The sequence below is a fragment of the Platichthys flesus genome, chromosome 23 (assembly GCF_949316205.1).
Source record: "Platichthys flesus chromosome 23, fPlaFle2.1, whole genome shotgun sequence".
In the NCBI taxonomy this organism is placed as follows: domain Eukaryota; kingdom Metazoa; phylum Chordata; class Actinopteri; order Pleuronectiformes; family Pleuronectidae; genus Platichthys; species Platichthys flesus.
The window spans coordinates 4554659-4577700 of record NC_084967.1 but is presented as its reverse complement, the minus strand read 5'-3'; the positions used below and the strand labels follow the sequence as shown (position 1 = coordinate 4577700).

Sequence of the window (23042 nt, the reverse complement as noted above, 5' to 3'; positions counted from 1 at the left end):
TCAGCTGGAATTTCCTGACGCTGTTGCCGAGCCTTCTGTAAGTGCTTGGAGATGTTAGCCATGGCTAAGTCTTTGTACTTGTTTGTTCTAGCACGTTTCTGAAGGCTTTGTTTCTGGTGTCCCAGCTTCATTAACTGCATCTTATTCCTCTGGCAATTCATTTCATGTAACTCTTTCTCTTGTTCTGTATAGACGTTCTCCTCAGCCAAGAGTTTATTTAACGCCAACAGAAGCAAGATTATCGCTGATTGGACCTTGGGTTTTTCGTCCTGACAAACCCTGCAGGCGGTTTTCCTCTCAGCTGGATTCTCCTTCTGCTGCTGCGTGAAGGCGGTTTTCAATTCCGACAAATGCTTTGAAATTTCAGCAATGGCTAAAAAATCTGTATTTCTAACACTGATAGATGCCTGCATCCTTGTTTGCTCAAAATCCAGTTTCATTAACTGCATCTCATTTCTCTGGCAATGCATTTCATGCAACTCTTTCTCTTGTTCCGTATAGATGTTATCCTTGGCCAAGAGCTCATTTACCTTCACCTCAAGCAGCGTTATTTCTGATTGGAGCTTGTCTTTTTCAACCTGACATATCTTACAGGGGGTTTCCAGCTCGGGTTGAATCTCCTGCTGCTGCATACTGACGGTCTCCAACTTGACTTGATTTCCAACTCTACTGGAGTCTCCTTATACTGCTTCTTCTTTGTACTGTTTATGACAAAGGTTAAATCCACTTGATTAAGGGTCAACAGTCAAAGGTCAAATGCTTTGTCCACTACTGGTAGTGGTCAAAGCCAACATCAAACTCAAGTGAGCTTTATTGTCATTCAAGTAATACTATAAAGGAACTACCTTTGTAGGGCATCAAGGTGAATAACAGAGGGCTTAGAACACAGCCCTGGGGGACCCCAGTGATCAGAATGAGTTTTTTTCCCCCAGGAAGTCCAATATCCAGTTGAACAGTGGGGTTATGATGCCTATTGAAGCAATTACTTTACACATGCTTACACACGCACACTTGCCCACTCCTGGCATTTCATGATGGGCTGATACGATGATGATTTAAAAAGTGAACGTGATGTTCACTCACGTTCATCGTTTTGTGCACGTCAATAATATGAAAACTGATACATTAAGTTCAGCGAAAAATGTGCCCAACACTGTACATCCACTACAGAGGGGCTGAAGAGCCGCATTGGGCTCCAGTGCCGCGGCTGGCCGAACCCTGTGTAGAACTGAATTTGTATGCTGTATGGACGTTTATGTTTCTCCTCTGGCAGCAGTGTCTATCACTTTAGCTGTCCTCTGGAAACACTTCCATTGTGGTTTCTCCTCTATTTGCAGCGCGGTTCTCTATTTGCGAATCTTTAATGTGTTGTGTTGTGTTGTGAAATTGATGAAGATGTTTTCTTACTTTGCACGTGTTTTGTCGACTTGCATGTGTTTTCTTGAGTTGCTGTTCGTTGAGCTCTCAGGACCACCGTAGTTCCAGGCTCAGGTGAAGTGCTGTCGATATGGCGTCATCAGTGGAGAGGTTAGGGCGGTATGCAAACTGGAGTGTTTTACAGGGAGTCTTATTATGTCGTCCTTGACCAGTATTTCAAAGCACTTCGCCATGATGAGGATGACTGCTTTAGGGCGATAGTATTGAGTGTTGCTATATACTGCTATTATTATATTGGTATAATTACTTTCATATATTAATATGTATTGTATACTGTATTTTTTTTATTTTTTTTTATTTTTTATATATATACTGTAACAATAACATTACCATCATATCATCAGTACTTACCATCATCTGCCACTGCACCTTATCTACCCATTTATCTTGTTTTTCTGTTTTTATTGTTTCTACCGCAATATTTTATATTTTATATTTTATTTTATTTTATTTTACTCTATTGTATTGTATTTTATTGTATTCAAATGTACCGGCTGCTATGACGACTTAATTTCCCTTCGGGGATGAATAAAGTAATCTATCTATCTATCTATCTGATGCTGGTGACATCTTTGGCAGTGATATGATAGTCGTGGCTTTGAAGTATGGCTCGTCTCAGGGAGGTGTTATAGATGTCTGTGACGTTGGTCAGCACATTCCCTGAGTACAAACCCTTCTATATTGTCAGGGCCTGCAGGTTTCCGTGGTTTGACCCTGTGTGGGGTCCTCCAAAGGTCAGGTGGAGTCGAGACGAATAACTTCATCATCCAGGCTGAGAGGAGCTTTCGTAATTGTTGTATTGTCCTTTTCTTCAAATCGGCTGAATTGTGTGTCAAGTGCTTTTGAGGAAGTGGTGTTGTCATCGAAGTTGGGTGGAGAGGACCTGTAGTCTGTGAAGGACTGGAATTTACTGACTCTGGAATTTGTGTCCATAATCAGGCTTTGCTGCTCTCACACCCTGGTTGAAGTTGGCTCTAGAAGATCTTAGAGCATCTTTTTCCCTGGACTTGAAGGCGGCATTACGTGCTATCACACGCGCATGCACCTCTTTGGTAAGCCAGGGTTTCTTGTTGGCATGTGTGGTGATATTCCAGATTGTGGTCACATTTTCCAAACACTTGGATATAAATTCAGTCAGACTAAGCATACACCCAGAGGCTTCACCAAATGACTCACCATTGCAACAGTCCTTTTTCTTAACTGTATCCTGTAATTCAGATAAACTGTACACTGCACTGCAGTTCTCTCTCTCAATTTAATTCAAAGGGGCTTAATTGGCATGAAAGTTTTCCAAAGTATCAAAATGAACTACTGTATGACCTCCCTCTCTTAGAAAGGTACGCGTAGATGTAGTCTGTTGCAGTATTTAATAACATGCTGGATTTTCCTGCCATCGACACATGTGCTGTACCTGAGCTGCATGCATGACAGCGTCTCTAGAAGGGACTTCTTGCTTCAGCTGGACCAAGAGCTGTGTGCAGAGTGGATGTCACTGCACATGTCCCTGCCCCTCGCTGGTACATAGGAGCGGAGAAGACTGACCTGCATGGTGAAGGAACAATTTTGTAATAATATCACACCACCCAAATATGCAAATATTTCCTATTAATAGGACTTTAACATCACAGTTCCCTCATGTATCTGATATTGCGACATATTAAGACTGCCCGTAGGGAATTTCACTACATCTGGCACAATTCACTTGGACTCTTTGACTTGGACTAAATTGATATTTCTTATCTTCAAAATATTCAAACTTTTCCTTTATGTTACATATGTTTATGTTATGTTTCTTCTAATCCAGGGGTGTCAAACTTATTTCCACCAAGGGCCACATCAGCATAATGGTTGGCCTCTAAGGGCCAGATTAACAGTATGAATGTAACAAAATGCAATGTAACTTAAAATAAATGAAACTACAACTTATTATATTGTTAGATAACTGTTTCTGTATTTATTATGTATTCAAGTCAAGGGGGTAGGACTATGGCACAACCAACATATGACAGAAGCAGTTTTTTCAAACCATGAGGTAATGCTGCCTGTCCTTGAACACACAAAAGTAGATCCCTCCTCATCCTGAGACGCCATCTCACACATCCTCATTTATAGATCATGTTCTGGAAATAACAGACACAAAACAAAATGCAAGCACAATGATTAATTTGTACACATATTCTACTGTTCTTAATCTTGGTAAATAAAACGCATTTATTAAATAAAAGTGTAGCAGCAATTTCTACTTTACTACCACTGGTGGCTGAGCTCGGGTTTGGTTCTGACGCGTGTAGAAAAGATGAGGAGTAGAGGAGAGTCCAGTTGGTCCCTTTGACCATTTATTGCAGGTAGGTGGATTACAAGATGGTTGAAACGAACTAAAAGACATTAAACTAAAGAGTCTCTAGTAGATCGTAGTTCTCCTGTCGAACGTCACAGCACACCGTCAAAAAACTGTTGCCTGCCTCAGCCACCCCAGGTGCTCTGGCTGCTGGCTCCTTATGCCTTTTCCCCTTGGGCCCCACCTTCAGCCTCTCAGGTCTCCTCTCAGGTCCTGTTCAGGTGTCCTCTAGGTGGGGGTAAAAACACCTATGGAACTAGTGTCACTCATTCATTTAAACATACACACACATGCACTTACTAAAAAAGAAAGATAACATAAGAGACAACACAAAGGTTAATTTGGCTCCTACAAAAAGTAAAAATCAAGAGGAAAAAATTATTTTTTAAAATGCTTACCTATTTTTCTGGCCCGGACGTCTGACAAAAGTTTTCCCTTGGTCAGGGTGTCAATGTCTTGTTTTAGGTCTTGTGCTGAGGCAATCCGCAAAACAGCTTGCAGGTTGTCATCGGTGATCTGTGCTTGGTCTTGTTTAAATTCATTATTGAAAACATCTGTTTGCACAGATAGGTGCTCCTGAACATGGACATAACACGAGCAGCATGAAGTCAGAGCTGTGGCATCAAACCAGGGGGCAGGAGACGGTAAAAGTCCTGGATTTCAGCATCCGGGAACTTAGCTCTCAGGCCACTGTCACTTTGAAGCTCAATTAACTCCATCTGAAGGTGATGGGGCGCACTACAGACGTCGGTGGTGAAAGGATTGGTAAAGATGTCAAAACCAGATTGCTGCGCTTTAAAGTCAGAGAAGCGCAGATCAAACTCACATATTAACCGGTTCAGTTTGGCAGCCAACCGAGAACATGAAAAAGAATGGAGGCTGCGATGCTTTAACATACAGGAAAGTGTGCGAGATTGCCCTGTTCCACCTGGCACTTCCACAGGTCCAGTTTACGCTGGAAAGCTGTGATCATCTCATGCAGGAGCAGCTGGAACTGCCGGTGATTCAGGCCACGCGCCACACGGATAAAGTTCACTGTTTTCATGACCGTGGCCATTATATTATCCAGCTCCAGAACCTTTCCACACAGCGCTTCTTGATGGATAATGCAGTGGTAGGTTATCAGGGGCGTGTGACAGTTACTTTTTTGCAATTTCACCTTCACTCGTCCAACCAAGCCTGATTTTTCTCAACCTATCGCAGGCGCTCCATCTGTAGTTAGTCCCACCAACTTTTCCCACGGCAATTTATGTTTACTTGCGGACTTCTCCACTGCCTCAAAAATGTCCCGACCCATTGTGTCCCATGCATGGCGGCTACATCCAACAGCTCTTCAATGACAGAGAGGTCCGGCTTCACGCCTTTGATAAAAATTGATAAATGCGCTGTATTCACGTTGTCGGTGCTTTCATCCACAGCTAATGAAAAAGCTAGACAGCTCCGTCTCTCTTCGGCCAGCCGTGTTGAGAGATTTCATACGGGGTTTTTTCATACCTTGACGTACGAACAAGTATTCGTTCTCCCATCGTTCGTGAAACAGCCTTCCTTGTGCATAAATTTTTCTCTTCTTGGACATGTTGGGGTTTTGTGTAAACGTCTTCCACCTGTATATTGAACGTATAGCTAGGCTACTGGTGAGATACCGTAACCTTGGCGGGTGCATCGAAATGCATTATGGGAGATGTAGTTTACGTTCAACGTGCGCTTTTAAGCAACATTCAGTATACTTATTTCAAGACAATAATGCCACAGCTCTCGGCCTTGAGATTGACACATGAGTCGACGATAATACCAAGTCAAGTGTGTGGTTACCACAATGAGTAGGTTTGTGCACACACTGACAGAAACCGATAGAGTCTAGTATTGAAATAAATGCTACGCTACGGCAATCTTTATTATTATCAACATGAATATTAAAGTCACCAACAATAATAATTTTATCGGTCTTTAGGACTAAGTTTGATAAAAACTCAGGGAATTCCTTTAAAAATTCAGTATAAGCCGCCGGAGCACGGTAAACTACAGCAAATATGATTGGCTGTTGGTGGTTCCTGAATTGGCATGGAAAACTAAGAACCAGACATTCAAATGATTTGTAGCTGAGTTTAGGTTTAGGATTAATTGATAGACTGGAGTTAAAAATAGCAGCAACTCCACCTCCTCGCCCAATTTCTCTAGGAACCTGTGAATTGATATGACTGGGGGGAGTAGATTCATTTAGACTGACATAATCATCAGGATGCAGCCACGTCTCAGTGAGGGACAATAAATCTATGTTGTAATCAGAGACTATTTCATTAACTAAAACAGCCTTTTTTGACAGTGATCTAATGTTTAAAAGACCACATTTAAAAGTCTGGGTATCATGTGTTGTTTCAGAGGTTGCTTTAATTTGTATTAGATTTTTGTGTGGAGTTCTCGCTCTGTTTTTGTTTAATTTCAATAATTGAATCGGACGGTGAACAGACACAATCTCTATGGGGTTGTGTGACTGATGCAGAGGGAGCGCAGAGAAGTGTTTAGCACTGCAGCTCTGCTTCCTGGTCCCAACTATGGGTTGTCATGTTATAGACTGAGTAATATTCCTAGATAGGAGAGCTGCTCCATCCCAAGTGGGATGAACGCCGTCTCTCCTAACAAGACCAGGTTTTCTCAAAAAAGTTAGCCAATTATCTATAAAGCCCACACCGTTTACAGGACACCACTTCGACAGCCAGCGGTTAAAGCTACAAACTTTTGGCAAGATAAAGTAAGTTTTGTAGTTAACTTGACAAAAAGATGGCCCAAAACACATAACTAAATTTCGCACAACAAACAGTTGTTAAACATAGAAATACATTACTAATAACAACAAAAAAAGACAATGATCTTTACAAAAATCCTCATCCCTAATTTGTAATCTTCCTACACATGCTTAATGACAGGTTAGGGAACTACATGTGCCTTTTCAATGTATGCTATTTAATTCTGATATACATATCGGAAAAAAAGGCAATGCCCCCACATATCAATGTTATCAATGCTATATGCATTTGTCTCAGACTTCAATGGATTTGAACATCTCCTAAATGAAACTGTTCATACATGGCACGCCTCATCCTAACTACTTTATGCTGCTGATTATTGAACAGCTGCTGTTTGAGTCTTGTCACCCTTGTGCAAATAGTCACTCTGAAAAGATATATAAATGCATTTGTTTGGTGCTGAAATTCATTAACATTTCAGTTATTCAAGATCTATTTCAACTGAAACTTCTGAGTTTGAACAGGTTAAAAAAAACATAACTCATTAACTTTGTTAATAACTATAATGACAAGATAACAAAAACAAAAGATTACTACCATGGTAAAGGACTGGAGGAAAATGTTCAAAGTAATCCAGATGCATTGAAAAGTATGGAAAATATAGTTCATCCTCCTAGTTGTGTCACAGTTAAGACTGGAATAAGGTGCATGCAGGTACTGCTTAATTGAAAGCTGCTTCTTATTGGCTAGTGACCCAAAGCACCCCTCATTTGATGGTTTAGAGGCAATGGACATGCATGAGACAGCTCAATCATTCCCCCCCCAAAAAAAAATTAGTGCTTTAGCATAGCCAGCATGACTTGCTAGACCTGTGTCTGGATTTTGGTGAGAATATACAGTATAACAGTGAAGTTATTGAATATGTTTAATAATAAATAATTCCCAAAATTATACAAATCTTTTTTCCCCCAAAGTTAGTACTGTAGCATAGTCAGCCAGACTCCCTGAATTTGTGATGTGATTTTGGTGACAATATACAGTATGAGACCGAAGTCATTAAATAATATTCATAACAAATATCTCCCAATATTATACAAAGCCACTTTTTCCTAAATTTAGTAATGTAGCATAGACAGCCGGACTCCCTGAAACTGTGATGTGATTTTGGTGACAATATACAGTATTACAGTGAAATTATTGAATAATCTTCATAACAAATATTTCCAAAAGTATGATAAATGACATTTTTTTAAACTTTGTATTGTAGCATAGTCAGCAGGACTCCCTGGACCTGTGACTTGATTTTGGTGAGAATATACAGTATTGTAGTGTTGTTATTGAATATTTTTGTAATATCTCTTTTTGGTGTTGTACTTTGTAGATGGTCCCTGTGCACTCGTTTCTCAGCAAGCTGTGGATACAAAAATACTTACAGGGTCCTCTTTTCACTATTAACAATAATTTAATTTAAAAAAAAGAGGGCAGCTCATCCTTGTCTCCCCCTCAGAGCCCCAAGCCACGGAGGAGGATCCGGCGGTCTCTTCAACCAAGGCGGTCGTGACCAAGGATGGTGAGAGCAAGGCGGCGGCAGCAACGACAGCGGCCGGTGATGCAGGGCCCACAGAGTACGGTGAGCAGAAGGCCAATGACGAAGTCGGGGAGGATAGGAAAGAGTGAGTCTCAACCAGAGAACGAGTTTGTCATCTCTGAACACTGCAATATTTTCTCTTTGATATCACTTTTATATGTTTATATGATCCTTACCTCTGCTGGATAACTGCAGGCTGCTCCTCATGGTCGCAGCGTTGCATTTTCACAAGATTACATTACATTTCATTTAATTTAGCTGACGCTTTTATCCAAACAGACTTACAATAAGTGCATTCAACGCTGAGGGTACAAACCTAGAACAACACGAATCAAGAAAGTACAATTTGTTCAAAAATAAAGCAAAACTACAAAGTGCTATAAGTAAGTGCATTTTAAGTGCTACCCAATATTTTGTTTCAAATTTTATTCAAGGTATAGTCGGAAGAGGTAAGTTTTTAGTTTGCCGCAGAAGATGTGTGAGCTTTCTGGTGTCTGGATGTTGATTGGGAGCTCATTCCACCGTTTAGGAGCCGGGACAGCAAACCGTCGTGATTTTGGTATGTGACCTGTCATCGCCACACTCATCCCCCTCTTCATGGTTACAGTTTAGATATGATTATAATCTGCACACACCGGGTTTGTAAACAGTTCTAATATTAAGTATATAATTATGTCTTCAGAGAGAAGTGGAGAGACTTGATGTGGACTGTTATCAACAGCTCTATGGGAGATTATCACCTTGAATATTACAGATGAGGTAGAAAGACATTTTATCTATTTGTACAATATTTTATTTCTTTCAATACATTTATCCAAAGCGTCTTACAATATGTGCATTTAACCAGAGGACTCAGATACACACTGCTAGAACCACCATCCCGACAAACATGTCTTCCAAACGGCCTGGCTCACAGACTCCTCTAGCTGTCTACCCCACTAATCAGCCAATCATGAAGCCCAGGGCATCCATGCCTTTCCCTTCCCCACAGGCTGCACAGGTGAAAGAAACACACTGACCTGTTTACAGTTGATGGTTGCTCTCATTCAGGGGTAGGGGAACCATTTTTCTATCAAGGGCCATTTCAATATTTATAATCTCCTTTTATTTTTGTATCAACCCATTCTTCCGACCTTGGTCTTCATTCTCTCTGGCTCCCCCTTCTTTTTCTTAACCATAACCCCATTGAACTGTCTGCTTAATCCGGCATTTGGGCTTGCTTGTTTGTTTATCTGTTTGTATGCGCTCTGCCTTCATGTCTGTTCCCATCTTTCTGGTTTTCTGTGTTGCTAGTTTTTATGACTGCACCCTCATTATCCTCACATTTCTACCTCAAATCGCAGCAGCTGAGCAGCAGCCAGACTCCAGAGCCGCGGCCTCAGCCACAGCAACAGTCCCAGCAGCCCCAACAGCAGCAGCCTTTGATAAAAGGGGCCTCCCACACCAAACCAGGGCCAGGTCTGACCCAGCACCCTCACCATTCTATTAAACTATTTCCACAGATCCTAAGAGGAAGGAGTGCAACTCTTAACAATCTATCCAAGGCAGTTTTAACTCCAGAGCTTTTAACATGATATGAGAAACATTCTCATGTTAAAGGAGATATGACCAGTCAAAGTCAGAGTAACCCTAAATAATAAACTTGGATAGCCCATATCTCCATTAATTAGGATCTGTGATATGTCAAATTTCAGTTCCATGTGTTTCTCATGTGACCAAATCAGCACATTCAATTTAATTAAGCTCTGTTACTGTGTAGTCCAAAAGTACGGTGATTTGGCATGAAATTACCCAATTCTAAAAATGTAATTATTACGGGCTTTATTATTTCATCATGTTTCTGTTTTTGTGATAAATTTTATCAAGCAAATACTTATGGGCCAATAAGTAAAGAATTTGAAGAGCTTATTTATTGTAAGATACCAATGGGTTTTAAATTAGTGTCATTTTTGTCGGTAATAACAGCTGTATGTCCTCCTGGAAACCATAACAATAATAACTCAGTTGTCCAGACGATAGAGACAAGTTGCCAGTGTGTAAAGATACTATATTCACTCTTTCTCTTGGTTGTCCAGACCTGGCCGATCACAGTGGGAAGCGTACGTATAACAGGGCCTTCCTGTTGAGCTTGCAGTTGATGCCTGCCTGCAAACAGAGACCTGAGGGACTCCCACCAATCATTGACGTGGTGCTAGACAAGGTATGTTACAGACTCATAGACTGTTAGACAAAAGTGTTACACTGTGATTAAACCTATTACAGGGTTAATCAATAAATCAATGAATGGAAAACTGTAGTGGTCCTTTCTGAGGAAGTAAAAATTTCAATTCAATAAATAATGAAAGTAAAGTAAAAATACATAAAGCAAGTGCTGGTAATGTGCTATATGACTGTCATTCAGCAAGGGTCACCTTTAAGGGTCCGATAAGTTAGAACGCAAGCACACACACACACACACACACACACACATTCTCGGCGGTGCGCCTCGGCTGGCGCCTAGCAGCTGACTTAGAACTGGTGCGGACCAGGGGAATCCGACTGTTTAATTAATTCCACTGTTTAATTAATGTCAGAGATTAATTAAACAGTGCCCATCTCTAACTTAATTAGTCAGAGATGGGCAGTATTTCTATTACTTGTATTTGAAATATACGTATTTCAACTACTTTGAGTATTTTGTAATTTGTATTTGATAGGGCCAATTAAAAATCGAACGTAATTTGTAACAAAATACTTTAGAGTGGAGTAATTTTGTATTTAAAATACTCAAAATACTTTCTTTACGAATCAAAAAACTGTTCACGAGTATGCATCGATTAACAAAATGCAATGAATGAACAGAAGAGAAATCTAAATCAAATCAATGTTTGGTTTGACCACCCTTTGCCCTCAAAACAGCATCAATTCGTCTAGGTAGAATTGCACACAGTTTTTAATGGAACTCGTCTGGTAGGTTGTTCAAAACATCTTGGAGAACTAACCACAGATGTTCTGTGGATGTAGGCTTCCTCAAATCCTTCTGTCTCTTCATGTAATCCCAGACAGACGCGATGATGTTGAGATCAGGGCTCTGTGGGGGCCATACCATCACTTCCAGGACTTCTTGTTCTTCTTTACGCTGAAGATAGGTCTTAATGATGTTGGCTGTATGTTTGGGGTCGTTGTCCTGCTGCAGAATAAATTTGGTTCCAATCATAGGCTTCCCTGATGGTATTGCATGATGGATAAGTATCTGCCTGTATTTCTCAGCATTGAGGATACCATGAATCCTGACCAAATCTCCAACTCCATTTGCAGAAATGCAGCCCCAAACTTGCAAGGAACCTCCACCATGCTTCACTGTTGCCTGCAGACACTCATTATTGTACCGCTCTCCAGCCCTTCGGCAAAGAAACTGCCTTCTCCTACAGCCAATATTTCAAGTTTTGACTCATCAGTCCAGAGCACCTGCTGCCATTTGTCTGCACCCCAGTTCCTATGTTTTCATGCATAGTTGAGTGGCTTGGCCTTGTTTCCATATCGGACTTCCATGAAGACCACTTCTGATCAGACTTCGCCGGACAGTAGATGGGTTTATGGTCCCTCTGGTCTCTGCCAGTTCTGAGCTGATGGCACTGCTGGACATCTTCCGAATTCGAAGGGAAATAAGCTTGATGTATTTTTCATCTGCTGCTGTAAGTTTCCTTGGCTGACCACTATGATCCTCAATGTTGCCCGTTTCTTTGTGCTTCTTCAAAAGAGCTTGAACAGCACATCTGGAAACCCCAGTCTGCTTTGAACTCTTTGTCTGCGAGAGACCTTGCTGATGCAGTATAAATACCTCATGTCTTGTTGCTGTGCTCAGTCTTGCCATGGTGTATGACCTGTGGCATCAAACTGTCTTTCACAACCTCACATTGGAAGCAGAGTTTGGCTGTTTCTCACCCAGTTTGAAGCCTCCTACACAGATGTTTCTGTTTCAGTTAATGACTATGTTTCAACCTACATTTGAAATTTATGATAATTAGCACCTGTTTGTATAATTGGTTGATCATACACCTGACTATAATCCTACAAAATCCCTGACTTTATGCAAGACTACCTATAAGAATTGATGCTGGTTTGAAGGCAAAGGGTAGTAACACCAAATATTGATTTGATTTAGTTTTTTCTTTTGTTCGCTCATTTTTGTAAATTGATAAAAATAAACAATTTTTTTTCAAAGCATTCTGAGTTTACAGCATTTTTTCACACTTCCCTAAAACTTTTGTACAGTACTGTATATATACATAATCTATCAAATTGTTGTTACACTGACATTCTGTGACTGTTCTTCCTTTTTGTAGGGTTCACCAGAGCTTTGTGGACATTATATAGCCCAAATCTGAAGGCTCTGCTATACCAAATTGTGAGAAAACGGAAAATCCAGAAAACGTATTTTCTATATTTTAAATACAAAATTCATCACAGCTGAAGCAAATTAAGTATCATTATAGAGTTCCTAAGGCCTAATTATGTTTCAATTCCACTTTAGGCCATAAAATCTGTCAGACAGCTTTAAAAACAACAATATTATATAGGGGTTGAATAATTGTGACATGGCTCTTAACTAAATATACTGTTACATACAAATACTACATCATGCATTTTCTGTTGATTTTATGTATCACTCAACTCATAAAAAAGTCATCTGAAGCAGATTCTTGCTCTTTGAAAAAACTGTAATTGATAAATCCTTAAAATCTTTGGGGGTTACATTTTTCAGATTGCAGCTGTATAATTATACAGACCATAAAGAAAATTATCATAAATCTGTTTTTTCCATTGTTGGTGGTCAATTGAAAGATAATTCTGGCCCTGATCCAGATCTGCAGCTAAATCTAATTGGTTCTTCTCTGACCCAATCTGCCTAGTTCCACCTAGTCTCTACCTTTCCAGTTGTTGTGTAATTTGCAAAACGAACAGACGGGTGAAAACAACATGATGACTCCTTTAATTATCTAGTTTTGTCAAAACTGAAGAAGATGCTGAACATCAGAACATCGCTAGCAGGGTTTTACTGTATTTCAGGGTTAGGGTTAGGTTTTGACGCCTTCAAAAACAGATTCTCTATTAACTATAAATTAAGGTTAAGTTAAAAAAAAGTAGGTATCTCATGGTAAATGCTGTTTTTAAAAGCCAGGGCACTTTTTTGAACGCTAATCTTTTCTCCCCCTCAGAGCCCGAAGCCTCGGAGGAGTCACCCTCTCCTGAGGAGGAGCCGGCGGCATCTTCAGGCACAGCGGCCGAGACTAAGGAGGGTGAGAGCGAGGCGGCAGCAGCAGCAGCGGTGGAGGCAGGCGATGCAGGGCCCACAGAGAACGGAGAGCAGAAGGCCGATGACGAAGCCCGGGGAGGAGAAGGAAGGAAAGGGCACAGAAAAGAAAGAGTGAGTCTCAACACTGAAGCATTTTTGTTTGTATTATTGATTCAGTGTTATTATTATAATTCTGTTATAATTATTATAAACCAGTAAAATGAAAAATCTCATTGAAATCAACTAGGCTGATTTGATCTTTTGATTTGAAGCAAATATTTTCTCATTCATTAAGTAAGTTTATGAATGAAATATTTCTCGTAATAGAATAGACATTTCAGAGCACAGGTTTGTGACATTGTCCCATCTCGTCTCCACAGGGCCATCGTACTGTGGCTTCTCTGTTGGAAGAATCAGGCCTCAACTGGACAGACCTTCTGCCGGAGGAAGAGGACGTCCAGGCTCTCATCTCACAACAGGTCAGTGATGAAGGTCAACACTCATCAAGACCGAAATATCAATGGCAGTGTCAACAACATTGTGTGGTCAAGGTAACACGAAATTGGGTTAAGTGCTGTCCCATTCCTATCACAGCATCTGGACCCTTTCAGACTCTCACACTCGGTCACTTACAGCTGATGTCAGTTAAGTCTGTGAAGGCTCACGGCCTGAGTCTTTAGGGGGCAGAATAGAACTGGGCCCATGACAAGTTATCAAAAATCAAGTTATCCATCCAACAGTCATACCCACAATATTGTTGCTATATAAATATCACAGTACTTTGTCAAAACTTTCACGTGATATTAGGATTGGTATTGCCCTACATCAAGCGTTCTACAATGCTGTAAACAACACAATATGATTACCTCATCGTGTTTTAAGTTTTCTGCCATGGTTATCATTCTTTTCCCAAGGCCTGCATGGGCAAGTTATAATTCCTCAGAACCGTTTGGGCTTAACTGTGTCGGCTCAGGGAGGACATAAACATTGAAATCTGTCTTCTTCACAGTCTGGGGGCTGGGTGTGCAGAATCTCTTTTTCCCCCTTGGCTGATTGGTACCAAAAATGCCAGGGAATTGCCTGATGTGGGAATGACAAAAAGATATGTAAGGTAAACCAGATACTCCACAGTAAGATGAGAAGATTATGCAAATGAATGGCTTTAGTTGATGGTTTTTACTTCATTGTCAATTATCAAGATTGGAATTATCTAAATAAAATAATAAAATACACTCTGGCTTGCAGTGTGCCAGATATCAATATTCAGTACTTCAGAAAATATAAACCACTGACATTTAAGTTAACCTGTGTCAATGAATAAATGCTACATGGCCATAAGCTTTATCTACATACCAAGATAATTGTTCAACTTGCAGTGATTGATCTTAAATCATACATGCATCACCTTGTCATGGCCTGCTTCACCCTATTGCCACTTGTTGCAGCACTAGGGACGGGGGACTCTGCTGCCCTGACTGGCGTGCTCTGAGGTGGAGCTGTGCTTGTGGAGGGCGAGGACAGCTCATTTACCAGGAGCTGCACAATGGCAAGAGCAGCTTCCTCAGCTCGAGCAGATAATCCCTGTCAATCAGCCATTTCATGACCACTCACGTTAACTTAAATAATTAAGATATTAATAAGAAAAGCATACAACTAGAGGGATAGCCTCAGGGACAATCAGGGAGGATATGACAGATGTTACTTTCGTCCCGACACCGAACTTGCTTCTATACTGACATGAACAAACTTTAGGATGTGTTAGAGGACTAATTCATCTAACTAACCAGCATAATTATAACACCTGAAACAGTAAACACAGCCGATAAAATAACCGCTCGTGTGCGTTTACTTTCCGTCACTGAAAACAGAAAATCGCCCCCTTAAGCCTGAAACATGCTTCTGCGACTGCGTCTGCGTCTTTTCACGCCGTTGTGGCGCAAGACTCGTTTTCATTCATGCTTCCCCAACCGTTGCGCGTCTACAAAGCAATACCGCGCCAGAACACTAGGCGGAGTAATGCTTTTTGTCGACGACCTTAGAGACGCCTTCTTTCTTCTTCGTCGATTGTTTATTTACATAGCCACTGCGGCTCCTCGTAGCCTTTTTCTGGCGGACAAATCCGCCAGTCAGTGACAGGTTATAAAAGTGATCATACTATCGGATATCTTCTGCCAAGTGCTCTTCTATTTGGTCCATATTCGTTCTTCTAAATCTTCCGTGATTTCTGCCGGTATTATGGGGCATGAAACCGGAAATGCAGCTCCAGAAGGGGATGTAGAGCAGACCAATCACAGCCTTGCGGGCTGAGTGAGCTTGCGGAGCTTTGCCGTAAATTTTAGAAAAGGCGGTCGACACCCGTCAGCACGTAAGGAGGGATACATAAGCACGTAAGGGACCCGGAAGGGCTCTTGCGCTTACGGACCCGTGAAAACCCAGAAGCATGTTTCAGGCTTTACTTTCGTCCAGCGTTACTTTCGACTCGTCTCTCCCCTACAGTGTATGCCCAGCTTAACGTGGCTAGTTACCACCTATCATGTTTCAAATAATTCTCTAACCGTCTGAGTTAACGTCGCGATTCATGATAAACATTGATTCATTCATAATTCTAGAACATGACTTACGTAAAAGATTCACAAGAAATGATTATTTTTCACTTACACTTAAGTGACCAGAGGCCATCTTGCCAAGGTCTCCTGTCTTCGACTTTTCCAGAAATTAGCGGGCGGATTTCTTGCGCCTGATCAGCGTCTACCGTCTATTAAGTCTATTGGCTGGCGGGCTAAACAGCTCCAGGCTGCCTGCGCGCGTTTTAATGACGTCGTGTAATGGCACTCACGTGATTGGCTGTAGAGGAGTGAGACATCTGATTGGCTACAGACGATCCCCTCTTAGAAAAAAACGCATTTGTGAAACAGGGTCACGTCAGGGGAGTCTCAAAAGTCTCACACACAAATGCAGCGAGGTTTACAAATTAAAAGCACTTTGAAAATGCAGGTCCAACAGTTTATATATGAATGCAACAAGCTCTAAGTATGTATTTGATGAAGATTGCAAATACTTTTACATGCATATATTTGTGAATTTTTTTTCTATTTGTGTGTGCATTGGAAATATGTTTATGAATCTTATATTTTACATGTCAATTTTTTTTACTTATATATGGAATGAAACATATTTGTGTGTGCATTGAAAATGTATTTGTGGATCTTTTTTGCGCATGTATTCATTTCTGTGTGCATTTAATCCTTTTGAGACTGTTCTGGTTCCATACGATCAGACCAGGAGGAGCAGCTGAGCGATGAGCTGCCGTTGCCTCAGGATCAACGACACAGGTTCCACTCGTTTGGTCTGTTTAGTCTGCTGTTCGGACCAATCACCTTGTCAGGGCGGGCTTTATACGATGATGGACAGATGATCAACCATAGATATGTGATCAGCAGTTACGTAATCAACTACGTCATCAGATTTTTCTCACTCAGAAGGCGGCGCAGGTTCTGGTCATCTCACGCCTAGACGTTCGCAAGACTTGTGTCAAATAGGAAACGGCTGCTGTGTTGTTGAAACCTGATCCAGTAGTCTATAACGATACAGATATGAAATTTTGCATGCAAATTACAAGAACTAAAGTGGTTTCTGGGATAGATCATTTCTTATTTTAAAGCCACATATTAACCCTTGTGTGGTGTTCATGTTTTGGTCACCCAGCCAATGTTCGTGGGTCTGGTGGACCCACCGCATTATTCGGTCTTTCAATCAATACAGCTACAACAATATATGTAAAAATACTTAACAGATGTTAACTTTATCCCAATAACAAGCAATATAAACAGCATATATGGTTAATATTTGTCATTTACCCCTGTTAAATGACAAATATTAGAAATTGAATTAGAAATTGAATACACTCATGTCAGTCTACACACAAGCCCCAATGAACAGATACAGTATCTAGAAATTATTTTTGAAGAGAGAAAATCTTTGGAAGACAATGAAGGGGAAGAGTTTAGAGAATATGAAGATCTTTTTTCACCCCGCATGGCTATCCCGCATGGCTACCAATGTAATATTGTGCAATCACGGCCGACACGGATAGCAGTGACTCATGTGCAGGACATCAAGCCTTCTTACGAACTTTTCATTACGAAAATCATTCTGGATTGCACTAATTTGGAGGGACAACATGTTTTCGTAGAAAGCTAGAATGAGATGGACCAAACCCATTTATTTGCATACTTTGGGGTTATTATCCGTGCTGGAGTTTTCAAATCCAAAGGGAAATCAACAGAATCCTTGTGGGATGCAGTAACTGGCAGAGAACGTTTACGTATATGTGCAGGAATGTGGGAGCAGAGGTGATTGAAATATACAATTTAACACCGTATGTAGTCCTGGGTCCAGTGGACCCGAACATCACATATGTAATATAAATGTGTAGGAGGGGTGTAAAGTGTAAAGTCACTGAATATATGTTCCTTTATATGTTCATCACAGAAAATGAGCCAAGGCCAATGAGTCTCAGGTTGAAACAAATATTTATAGCATCATATTTCTTTTAGCAAACATTGAAAACAGGCCTCACAGACCCGAACACCATACAAAGGTTAATACAATTATAAACAAAAAAATTGCACAGTCTTTCATGCTCCCCAGAGGATGATCATGTATCTGAGAGATGGCCTTTGTTATTCATGGTACCCAGAGGATGTCTCTGATGGTTTTGTTGGATTGCCATGTACTTTGGACATTGCTAACTTATCCCACATTAGTCTTATGTACTGTGTTTGGTGCAAAAATTAGCAAATGTTAGCATTGTATATTAAATAATGTATCTTACATTTTTCATATACAGTATAAATATAGTTATATATATTCTATGTTAAAGGGAAAAATTAATTATCTGGACATTTAGGTGTTGTTGCACAAAACAAAAAGCCCAGGACTCCCTAAGCTTGGAAGACATTTTTTAATTAAAGATTCTATTAAAGCCCCAATATCCTTTTTACAGTGTCTATGCATATATATTTATCTTTAAGGTTGAACTTTACAAAAATTAAGTTAATAAATCTTATTTAAATTACGATCACAGTCACCCTATGTGAGCAGAAGAACACAAATTCCACCTGCATCTAAAATCCATCCAGTCTTTCTAAACTGAGAGAGAACTTATTGACACGTCCTCCATTGTAAAAAATAAATCCAGAGCAGTCGTCCATCCCAAACCCAGCATACAGGGACTCAGTGAAAGTGCTGTAGAAGGTGTGAAGGTGCCCCCCAATCTGTCCAGGTAGACTCCGTTCCTGTGGGAGCCAGATAGAGGTGCTGGTTTAAAAGTTGGAGGCAACTATCCTGGATATCACTCGTTTAATAATCAATGTCTACCTCACACAAGCTACATTTTTAAAGTAACTAGTTTCTGATTTGTGTTGAATATGTCTGTCTTGAAGTTAGTTAAGTGGGATTTTTAAGTTGCATTACACAGGCCAGAATTAAAAGTACTTACAAAATGACTTGGAATGATTTCAGGAAAATGTCTTGGTTCTAGTGCATGTCTGAAGGCAGCTTAACACTCCTACACCTCCGGTATAAAACAGCTCTTCAAGTTCGTTAAATTAATCTTTACTCTCTATTGTTATATGCAAAAAATCCATTGCTGCTGCTTCTTTGTTGGGTTTATTGGCAGGTGGCATCCAATGTCAGGGTGCATTACTACTACTGTATCCCCACTGCCTCTGTGAGGAAAGCAAAATAATTAGTTGAACCAACAAGTTTGTCAAGGTGTACATTACCACATGGCTTTGAACAAAAGGCCTCTTGGAAATGAAGGCATGCCTGTGACCGTAGAAAATGTCAAGTCCAGTCTGGGAAACGCCCTCTGTTTTGCACTGGGCAGCTCAACCAACTATGCGACTTTTGATCAATTCACAGAGTTGGTTGCAGAGGAGGTGACAGAGAGGTTCAACGCCAGCCTGCATTCCCACTCCACTAGCACACAGTCCAGTGAACCACCACAGTGTCACCAGACCACACCCAACAAAGTAGAGAAAATGGTCAGTTGTCTTTGCAGAGTATTGAAGGAATCTGTTTTGGACATTGAGAGCATGTTCAAGCCAAGAGTGCGTAGTCAAAAGACATTGGATCTTTTAAATAAGCTTTCTCAGGGTAGAACAACCTCAACCTCTTCAGACTCTGACTCCACATCATACAGTCGTTACTCTGACAGCTCAGAATCAACAGTGACAGTGAGGATAGTGAGACTGTCCAAGAAATCTTTATGAAGGAGTTTAGAGACATCATGGAACTCTTTGTGGATGAAATAGCCGAATCGGACCTAAGTGGGCTGATATCTGAATCGTCTCTGGAGTTTAAACCTGCTGCAGATGAAATCTATCACAAAATCAGTAAAAAGGAGAGCGTCAAATCATCTGATTTGTGTAGAGGCTCCAAATTCTCAAAGAGCCCCAAAGGGTTTTGGAAAGGACTGGGGCAGAAGATCAGGAAGCTTTTTGCAAAGCTTTTTGCCACAGCATCGATGCTCAAGATAGTGACAGAAGTCCGGAAGAAGTTCTGTAAGGGGACCCAAGTCCAGAGCATTGAGTCAGTCAAGTCTCTGATGGACAGTGTGGGGTCTCTGCTTCTGACAGAGATCAAGAACAGAGTTTCACCTGATAACGCCCCCGTCCTTTCCAATGTCCTCTATAGGTACATCACATATGACACTTTTGAGGCAAATCCAGTTGATGTGAAGAAAGTGTCTGTTCCTAAGTCCCACAGAAAGATTTACACAGACATAAAGGAGAGAGTGACAAATTCCCTGCAACTGATGAACTGGTGGTTCTCAAAAGAGGCCGGTGACTACACCAAGAGGGTGTTAATGGGGATTGAATCAATCCTAGTGCCTCTGGTCTCAGAGATCGACACTGTGAAGGAACGAGAAGAGTCCCGCAAAAAGATTTATCTCAGTCTCCTCATCGACCAGCTCGTCACTCGAGTGTACTCAAAGTCCAAAGTGATCATTCTCCCGGGCGAACCAAAAGACGTCTCTCAAAACCTGTTTGAAAAAACATGGGCTGAAGTCCAAGATATTGACTTTGACATGTCCCCAAAAAGCTATGATAAGCTCCACAAGGTCATGTTCAAGGACCTGTGTAAGATGTGGGGCTGTCCAGAGATGCTGCTTCTTTCCTTTCGTCAGAAGGAACCAGAGGTCAAGAAAAGAATCGGCAACTGTCTAAAAAGACTCCTGTCCAATTAACCCATCAGAATCTCAGGATTCTGCTCTTGGTTCAGCAGATTCTTTAATTGGTAGGGGTGGAGTCGATGATCCCCTTCTCCACCATGATGATGTACTCTCCCAACATGGCATCGTAGCCGATCTCATCTGATGACTGAAGGATTTTATCCACCACCAGTGAACCCTCCACGCCGGCGTTCTTAGCGATGGTCATGGCGGGGATACGCAGTGCCCGCCTGATGATGTCAACACCTGACTGGAAAGAAAGGAAGCAGATTAATGGAATTGTTTTTCACAAAAGTAAAATCAATGTTATCTTTTCAGGCTTGATTAACTGACTTTGTACTTTATAAACGTAATAAACTGATGATTTGAAAATGTACAACATCTACATGTGGATGTTTATTATTTCTGCGTTTGTTTGACACCAGTTAAACTGCTCCTCATGATTTCATGTAGAAATAACGGAATTAGTTAAGAAAACAAAGTCTACATGACTATTTATTTTTTTAACTGTTTACCTTTGAGATCTAAATTCTACATATCATGGTGTCACACAACCCCGCCCTTAAAATCCCCACTGATCCCTCACAGGACCTCTGTGGAGCCCAACTACTGAAAATCTGTCAAAGAAAGTCAGAGTTGACTTCATCTGAGCGTGTGCATGTGTTTCACTGACCGATCTTCTATTCGGAGTTGGCTTGTTGGTTTTGATGCCATCGAGACAAGGGATGCAGCGGGTACTATCCCCTCCTTCCAACGTGGTCTCATGAAAAGCTAAATTTTCGTAGAGAATCCTACGAAATGCTCCTGCGCAAACTTTGCAGCGCTCTGATCAAGCAAGATGGCGGAGATTGCTGTATTCTTGGTGGAAAACGCTATATTTTAGCAATGTTTCTTAATAAAAATGTGTTTTGATGATATTTATGACGAGATATGTGTGTTCAGTTTCAATATTTTAATTCTTGTTTAAAAAACAAAGCACTAATATGTTATAATTTATTTCATAGCACCAATCCAAACAAGATCACAAAGTGCTTTATTAATAGGTCAAAAAATAAGAAAAAATATACAAAAATCACACAGCACCCATTACAATTTTTTTTAGATTTTAAATGTATTTTAATCATTGATTTAAAAACAGGTGAAGTTATTTTCAGACCATTGATCCCCTGATTGTATCAGCAGTGGCGGTTTTGGGCACGGGCGAACCGGGCAGCCTCCCAGGGAGGCACTTTTTCATGACCCGTGGGGGGCGGCACGAGGACTTAAAAAATAAAAAAGTCATCTGGCTGGCGAAGCGTTTTTCAATTATCTATCATATCACTGTGTGGGGAATTGGCAATTTGGCGCACCCTGCAACTGCAGGCTCCCCTGCTTGGTGCTGTGTGAGAAGGGGGAAGGGGAGGGGGCGCGGGGGACAGTTCACCTCTGGGACTCCCAAATGGAACGGACAAGGGGGGGAACAGGGGATCCGCTGTATAAAGCAGTGATTCTCAAACTGTGTGGCACGCCTGCGGAGGCATAAACTAATATTATAGCCGAACCAATGTGTAAACGTCCGCATCTCTTTAACGGCGGAGCAATAAACAAATCGCTCTTTCACTGTAGTAAGGGGTCGGCAACCCGAGGCTGTGAAGCCGCAGGCGGCTATTCAGCTCCTCTGCAGTGGATCCCTGAACATTGTTGTGCATGTCACGCATATTTTTCGCGAACGGACAGTACACACACAGAGGCCCAGGGGCTCCGCACCCGCCCCGCTCAATCTCTCTGAGACACACACAGGAGATCAGATCTCGTTCACGTGAAGCAGGTCAGGGACAAACAAGAGACGGTGTTCAAAAACCAAGTTGAAAAGAAAGTACGATGAAGCCTGTCTTGCTCTTGGGTTCACAGTCAATGTGGTAGGACATGAGGAGAGACCAGTTTGTAATTTAATGTTTGAAAACTCCAAGAGACCCAACAAATTAAGAAGACTCTTAGAAACAAAACAAAATTAAGAACTTCCCTGACCTGCCATCAAAAACCATGAGCCTTCTTGAGCTGACTTTAATCCATGATAAGGATCTATCGGAGATCTACCCAAACTTTTGGACAGCTCTCAGGATTGCACTTATATTGTTATAATAAAAAATAAATACAATTAAGATGGGTTTTTTTCGGGGGGGGGGGCATCGGAGGGGTCTCGCCCGGGGGGCAATTCCATGTAGAACCGCCACTGTGTGTCAGTACTGTCTGTTCCTTGGAATCGAACAAAGGACTTCATGGAATGTTTAGAATCACTGTGTGTTTTGTCGGGCGTGTCACGGTTATAGCCTGGCACTGCAGCTAACACTGTTCTGTGTTATGATTTACTTACGTGTCAGGTTTCCAAACCATTCTTATATGCAGCCCACTTTCTGACGAAGGAAACCTCTCCTCTGCTGCAC

At 41.2% G+C, this 23042-nt stretch overlaps 1 long non-coding RNA gene across 1 annotated transcript; it reads right to left on the bottom strand.

Moving 5' to 3' along the window:
• Positions 1-12521: 12521 nt before the first annotated feature.
• LOC133948522 (uncharacterized) lies at positions 12522-16141 on the bottom strand. The gene is made up of 4 exons (XR_009920059.1): positions 16041-16141; positions 14788-14963; positions 14249-14462; positions 12522-13377 (listed from the first exon to the last, which is right to left on the bottom strand). It is a non-coding gene; the product is annotated as an uncharacterized LOC133948522 (long non-coding RNA).
• Between the last annotated feature and the right edge of the window lie 6901 nt (positions 16142-23042).